Genomic DNA, 7,731 nt, shown 5'->3' with positions numbered 1-7,731 from the left:
GTCTGAGAGCAGGCCAGCAGGATGGGTGGAAAAGGCTGTTAGGGGACCTGGGGATGGGAATGACACTGCTGCCACCCTAGCTTTAGGCCAGTGGTGATCTTGCTCACCTGGGAACGCACCCTCAGATTCCACAGCAACTAAGGGAGTGGATTATTTCCTCTGGTTAGTGCTGTATCCAAACTCAGTTCTGCTCAGGAACAGCTCCTGCCTTTTCCCCTCCTCTTCCTCCTGGAGCCCACAGACTTGAATTTTGGCAAAAACTGCTGTTCCCCAGTCAGCCGGAATTTGAGCCTCAGTCAAACTGGAGGAAAGGACTTTGTTAGCCAATCTCTTTTGCACAGTGCGCAGTGACCCAAAGACCTGGAATTCAGGAGTCAAGGCAGATAGATGCTGGATTTTCCTTGCTGACTGCAGAGGTCTTCAGCCTCTTAACCTTCAGTTAGCCTCAGAACAGCACAGTCTAGGGTGAGGGATCTTAGAAAATCTTGCTCTTCCTTCCAGAGTCACTTTCCATCATCCCACGCTCTGGGAGAGTCACGCCTGGAATTCCTCAAAGCGCTCGGGGGGCCGGGGGGGGATGGATAAAAAACAGCTACTGTTGCTCTGACCAGGCTGCGTGGCCCTGCACAGGGTGGCTGGATCAGGGTGGAAGACGTGAAAATCCCCAGCTACTGGCTTTCCGTAGGCGAGACAGTGGGTCGGATAGCCCTTCTCTCTGTAGCTGTGCTTTTCAGGGCACCTAGTCCCCTCTCACCTCTTGCTGCTTGTTTACCCACCACCAGTTGCTAGGGCATCTCTTAAACAATGGATCCAGTCCAGATGCAGCTTGTTTTGCCTGATACTACCGGGTAGCATACCATAGCTGCAGCACTTAAAATGCTCCTTTTGAAATAATACTCTGTCCTGGTGCCTTCAAGGTTTGTAAGGGGGGATTTATTCTCAGTCGTAATAAGATACTCCTTTGAGCCACATTGTGTTAAGCTTTCTGCAGATGACAGCACTTAAGGTTTTAGTCTCGTTTCCACTCCCCGCGATGCGCAGAGCCCAGTGTTGCTATTTTATGTGTTTTCAGACTTTTCCCCTCGGACGCATGCCGTGGAAGGCCGTACCCAGGAGTGGGCTTGCTATTACCTCTGCCAGGGCAGCAGTCGTGCCATTTTAAACTGAGCCACCCTATGGAACTGCCATTCTGTTGGATGTCTGCTTCTCTCCTTCCACAGCCCCTCTGCCTCCTGTTTCCGTTCAAAACATCAGTCCCTCTGGCTCTGATTGTTCGATGGAGATTACTTTGCCCTGTGGTTTGGTCTATGGAGCTCAGAACGAACGCAGTCCCTGGGGCTAAAGGGAGAGTGCGGGGGGCAGGGGTCACAGCTGTCTGAGTCATGGTGGCTGGTACAAAGGGACAGGGTGAGAAGCGGGTTTCGACAGGGCTGTTCTTTTGTAGCCTGTTTTGCTGCACTAATGAAATCCTGCAAGAACAAGAGTGTGGACTGTTTTAATGGAGAGCGAGGGAAGGGCTTGTCTCTACTTCCAGCTTTGAAAGCCGTTCCCAGCAAAAGACAGTCAAAGCCTCCTCCACCTTGGATGGTCTGTTTAGCCCCACTTCTCCCTGAGAGCAGGGGACCATGTGGCTGTGTAGGGAGCTGCCTGGCCCCTTGTGTCTCCGCTGTTTTACCAGCCACTAGTGAGCACTGACAATAGCATCCTCACGGGGAGGAGAAGCACCTTAGGCCTCTTGCAAGTGAGCCTGTGCTCCCTGTGACGAAGTGGGACTGTTCTTCATGTTTCCTCTGAATACTGTAGGGGTGCCTCAGTTTCCCCTGTGCATTTCTTAAGTCTCTAGGTGGTGTGATAAGGGGGTGTAATTGTTGCAGAGCAAAGGGCCACGGTACATAGATGGCCGACACTCTGTCTCCTGGCAACTGATGGCCTGGGCCCTCCCCCCCTGCAAGGTGAGAGCTAAAGGGTTGGGGAATAAAGGAATCCGGTGACCTCCTGGCCCGGGAAAGGGACAAAGCCGAGGGGAGGAGGGGCTGGAGGGAGTTTCAGTTTGGGGCTGGCTGGGACATGGAGTGAAGGGCAGACGTGGTTGTCTGGCTCACTGCCCCCCAAAATGGACCCAGCTGAGGGGTCCCGTTCTCTGCACCTACAAGCTCTGTGTTAGACCATGTTCCTGTCATCTAATAAACCTTCTGTTTTACTGGCTGGCTGAGAGTCCCATCTGACTGCGGAGTTGGGGGGCAGGACCCTCTGGCTTCCCCAAGACCCCGCCTGGGCGGACTCGCTGTGGGAAGCGCACGGAGGGGCAGAGGAGACTGAATGCTCTGAGGTCAGACCCAGGAAGGTGGAAGCTGGGTGAGCTTCTTGCCCTGCAGACAGGCTGCTCCCAGAGAGGAGACTTCCCCAGAGTCCTGCCTGGCTGCGTAGGGAGGAGTTCCAGAGCAGCGTCCGGGGACTCTGTGACACCCCCCGCCCGCCCCCAAGTGCTTCATTCAGACATCTGTCAATTCCACCTGTTTCTGCCGTCAGCCCTGCTGGGGCAGGACAGGCCCAGCAGGATTTGCTCCCTGCACTCTCAGAACAGACCCAGCTCCATTTGGCTGGGAATGCATTGTGCCAATGCACCGTTCTTGGCCCTGGCTCCCCAATGAACACACGGGCCAGCCCGAGGTCCCTAGCTCTGGATGCGAGCCCTCCATTGGCATAGCCCTGGCTCCATGAAAGACCACCGTTCCTTCTGCCCCCATGACGTCCCACAGCACCTATCGACCCATCAAGTCAATTCTCCCATAGACTCAAGAGGGAGAGTTATTTCTCAACTCTTGGGAGGCATTCGTATTGATCCCATGAGGGCGACAGGGCGTCTCTACAACAAGGACCAACCAGCAAGTGGCCAGAGTTGCTGGCAGAGCATTACGTCGGGTTCGGTTTTCAGAACGATGTTTCACCTCTCTGAGAGTAGCCAGCATGATGGCCCACAGACGAACCAGGCTTTTCAGCCAGCTAACGCAGGGAGCCTTGCCATGATGAAACCTGTTCCATGCTGCATTTGATCAATCCCTGATCGCTGACCAGAGCCTGGGGGAGAAAAAGCTGCTCAAGCATTGCAGGAGAAATGCTGGGTCTCCTACCAGTAGAGAGGGGGCATCAATCCGAACTGCCCCAAGGGGGTTGTCTGTTCCTGCCAGGATGGGAATAGGCCAAAAATAAGCCATCAAAAAAAAAAAAAAGTCACCCATGCAGAGGAAGGGTCTCTGGATTTCAGGTAACGATACTGAACGCTGGCCACTAGGCCTCGCCCCCCCGCTCATGTGCGATAGCTGAATAAGAGGGATCTCCATGGTACAGACTCGGGGTGCAGTGATTCTCCAAAGCTCATGGGAGCGGGAGAATGAGAGCCCACCCAGAACTTGTTGTTTCCCAGGTCCACAAGGGCATCTGATGTTTTACAGAGACTGGTTCTCCTAGAAAAACCCAGGTTCATTCATTTATTAAAAGGGAACTTGATTCGCCTCTACTGAAAGGCCACCCCTGGCCACCAGAAACCCAGCAAGCTCTGTCACAGAGCTACATGAGCTGCCTTTCTTATAAGCCTGGTAACTTACCCATAATTCCCTTTCTTAAAGGGGAAATTCATCATTTCCTCTCAGCTGACCAGGGGGAAAAAGCCTGCTTTTGCTGCATCTGTGACATATGGGGCAGGGGACGGAGCAGGCAGGTGGCTTCCACACAGCAAGCAGTAAGGGCCTCGGGCCACAACATCACCGGGGTTAGGGGAATCGTGGTAAAGCGGCCAGGGCTGGCTCCTTTGAAAGCACGTAGCCTTTAAACCTGCTGTTGGGTTTGCACTCTGCTTTGGGAGCTAAGGGGCCAGTCCTGCATTTTCCTGTGGAGTCGGTTGCCCCTCTCACAGGGAATTAGGAGCCAGGACTCCTGGCTTAGCACTGACTAGCTCTGGGACTGTGAGCAAGTGTTTACTCCTCTGTAAAATAGGGCTGATGCTGGTTCCGGCTTGGTTAGGTGTCTGAGGTCCCTCTGAGCAACACGTGTCCTGGTTTTAAAAGCCCTGGGCTAATTTCTCCCCTGCACGTGTGGGGTTCGGTGTGAGCTGCACCCCCCTCCCCCCCGCAGACTTTTGCACCCAAAGGCTGCAGCTGGGTCCGTGTTAGAAGCTACGCACCTGGTAAGGAAAGGAAACGATGTTGGGTTTGGGGCTGGCTGGGCAAAGGTGTGGTTAGTTGGGAAATCTGCCTCGAGGGGTAACCCCTTAGAGGTCTGTGGCACTCGACAACACCCCCCGCCCTGTTGCTTGCCCCATGCCTCTGAGAACCTGCCCTCAGCTAGTGAGTAGACAGGCAGCCAAGCAGGGCTCAGCAATGGTCAGTGAGCTGGTTCATGTATTCGTTTGCACTCGAGAGCTAGGTCATTAACGGACCTGCACCATCAAAGTGCGTGCAGGACTCCTCTGTGTTACCGTGCGGTCCTAGCCCTGTTCCTGCAGCCTCGTTACTCCAGTCGCTCGCTCATGCCGCTGCTCCCATTTGTTGCATCTGGTCCTGCGTTCAGTCATCTGCCCTTCAAGGTGGGGACCGTGGTTTCGTATGTGTCTGTACAGCGCCCCGCACCACGCAGCCCTGATTCCGAATGGGGCCGCTGACCCCTGGAACCTCTGTGTTTCTGAAAACAATTCCCCAAAGAGCCCCTGGGGTGGTTTTGCACCAAACCCTCCTGCTTCCAGACGCACCTGCCCAGCTGCCAGCAGCCCAAAGGGAAACTCCCATTCCTCGATTTAACGGGGAAACCCCACATACACCAGGTCCACCAAGAGCTGATTTGATGGTTTAATTGACTTCCTGTGTCAGTTACTCAGAGCAATCGGGGGGCCGTGGACAGACCCCAGTGGTGCCCAGTAGGTTGAGGACCTGAGCCTGGCATATGCTTTCGCCGTGTCTGAATGCTTTGCCTCGTTCTGCTCCCCTGGCTTGTGGTGGGTTTGAACCATTCATTGGCTCCTTCCTCTTCCTGCCCTTGTGATGCTGGGGCTGTCGAGGATTCCCAGCGCCAGGTACCGTAGAGTTCAGGGTGTGAAAAGCATGTGTGCCTTCTGCGATGTGGGTTCAGCAAGCGGCCCAGCCAGTGCTGGATTTTACGGTGACCTGGGAGCGGAAGGGTGGCCTAGTGGTTGGGGCTGTAGCTTAGCACTTGGGAGACCTGGCGTCAATTCCCTGCTCTGCCACCGACTTCCTGTGTGACCTTGGGCATCTCCCTTAGCTTCCCCTGTGTACAATGGGAATACCTGCCCTGCCTCTCAGGGATGTTGCATTGAGGATTGGGAGGGGCTCAGACACACTGGTGGTGGGGCCATGTGCACACCTAAGACAGACAGAAAGTACATCAGACTCCAGGTTCTCCAGTTGCCTTGTGAAAGCAGCACGCAAAGCCAGGCGTTGAGTGCCATCCCACCTGCCCAGGCGATCCGGCGTTCGCGAGGCAGCAGCGGCCTGTGCCTCGCTGTTGGGATTTCCATGACTCCAGGGGGGAGCTGCTGGACGAGTCCCAGGGTCTCTGGCATGGCAGGGCTCCCAGCAGGTCTCTTCTAGGCCTCCTCAGCTCATCTCGAAGAACATGAAGTTCTGGGAGACATGAGAAGAGGTTACAAACAGGCGGGCGCGTCCCTGTGCTCCACACAAAGGTGAAGGGGGTGTCCTATGCCCCTGACTTTACCAATCCTCTGAGCGGGAGATGGGCATCCCCTTGGGCTGCAGCTAAAGACAAAACACACGGGTGCTGCTGCCTGGAGCACTGTGGGTGTGCAGCGCCCTGCACGGGCCAGGCCGGAGACGGTACGCTCCGTGGAGCGGGGGCCAGTCGAAGCGAGGTGGCTAAGGACATCCCAAGACATGACAGCTGATGGGGGAGGGGAGCTTGGCGAGGAAAAGGCAAAGCAAATCCTGCCCAGCGCCTGTGCCCAGTTGTCCCCAGCTCAGTGCCCGCACAGGGGTGTTGTGCTGCGGGGAGGATGGTGCGGAGGAGGCCTGGCCGGGGGGGAGGTGTATCTGTGTTTGTCTTGGGTCTAGTGTAACCAGGCGCCGGAGGGGAACCGAGGCAGCGAGCTGGCAGGTGCGGGGCAGTGCGTTTAGGTAAAACAAAGCCATGTCAGGCAGCAGCCAAGAGAACTCGCTAAGGCCCCCTCAACAGAGCTGTTTGCTCAGGGGCAAGCTGAACCCGGGCGCCCTGCTGCCAGGGGTCGCTGGCGAGGCCCCTTCGCTCCTGTCCCCTCCGGTTGTTCGCCGGGTTAGGGCTGGAAGGTTCAGTGTCCCTGCCCCAGGGCTCTGGCCCACACGAGCCACTGGCAGGGTGGCCAGCCCATGAGTGCGAGCAGGGGGCAGAGGGCACGCAGTGGAGGGCCGGCGCGTGAGCGGGCGGGGAGGGTTCGGCTGCTGGCACTTACCAGGAGGAAGGCTGCTGCCAGCAGGAGAGCGGTGTCCTCGGCCCCCAGCTTTGCTGAAACTGACAGAGAGATGGTGGAAAGGCGTGTTGCCCACAGCTCAGCTATGGGTACAGGGGGCGATGCCAGCACCCTCCCGGCCCCAGAACAGCCCCACTGCTTGGGTTTGGGGGCCTCTCTCCCGCATGGGACATTCTGCGGCCTCAGGAGGCGAGCATCCCATCTGCATCCTCTCCTGCCAGGTGCTGATAGCCCCCCTCCCTGGCAAGAGCATCCGAGAGGAGAGCCTCTGCTCTCTGGGTGGCCGAGACACAGCAGGGCTCTTCGCCACCACCCCGGGGCTCTCCCTGCAGCTCGCTCTGTGGGTGAGGCCAGTTCCCTCGTCCTTGCTGGAGCTCAGGTGCTTTGGGGGCAGATGCTGGAGAAGGAGCTGCCTCTATTAGGGACGGGAGGAAATTAAACCAGTGCCTATCTCCATGGTGACTGAGCCTGAGCAAGGCCTGTTTGGAGGGTGAAATGCACCAGGAACCTTCTCTAGCGACAGCAGCGGAGTTTGTCCTGCTAGGGGGCACTGTGGATAGCGCGGCCAGCTCTGAACCCCACCGGCGTGTGGTCACCTCGGCGTGCCCCCAGAGCCCGCCAGCCTGCCCATCCCAGAGGCGGCACTGCTGGGGGGCTCTCCCTGGCAGCCTTGCCGCTCTGCGCTCCCCACTTACTGTCCACCCCGAAGAACTCATGGTCCATGTTCCGGTCCTCGTTGAAACCCGGCCACCTCTTCCAGATCACTGCCAGGGGGCTGCCAGCGCAGGAGGTGACCTGGGCGGGTGGACAAAGATGAGCAGCTCCATGGCAAGGCCGTGCTAGCAATGGGCTGGGGCTGCGGACATCCCAAAGGGGGGTTCTAGCAAGGCCCCAGCTTAACATCGTCGCTAGACTACATAAGAATATAAGCGCTGCCCCACTGGGTCAGACCATGGCCCATCTGTACCAGTGTCCTCTCTGCATCCATGGCCAGTACCAGAGCTTCGTGAGGGGTGGGGGGTGTTCTGAACAGGGCACTTATGGAGTGATCCACCCCTGTCTTCCACTCCTCGCTTCTGGCAGTCAGAGGTTTAGGGTCACCTTGAGCATGGGGTTGTGTCCTGACCATCTTGGCTACTATCCATCGACGGACCTATCCTCCATGAACTCCTCCTAGTTATGCTTTTGACCTTCACAACATCCCCTGGCACGGAGTTCCACAGGTTAATTGTGCATTGTGTGAAATACTTCCTTTAGTTTGT

This window comes from Eretmochelys imbricata, chromosome 9 (genome assembly GCF_965152235.1).
Source record: "Eretmochelys imbricata isolate rEreImb1 chromosome 9, rEreImb1.hap1, whole genome shotgun sequence".
Lineage (NCBI taxonomy): Eukaryota > Metazoa > Chordata > Testudines > Cheloniidae > Eretmochelys > Eretmochelys imbricata.
This window is presented reverse-complemented; position numbering follows the sequence as displayed.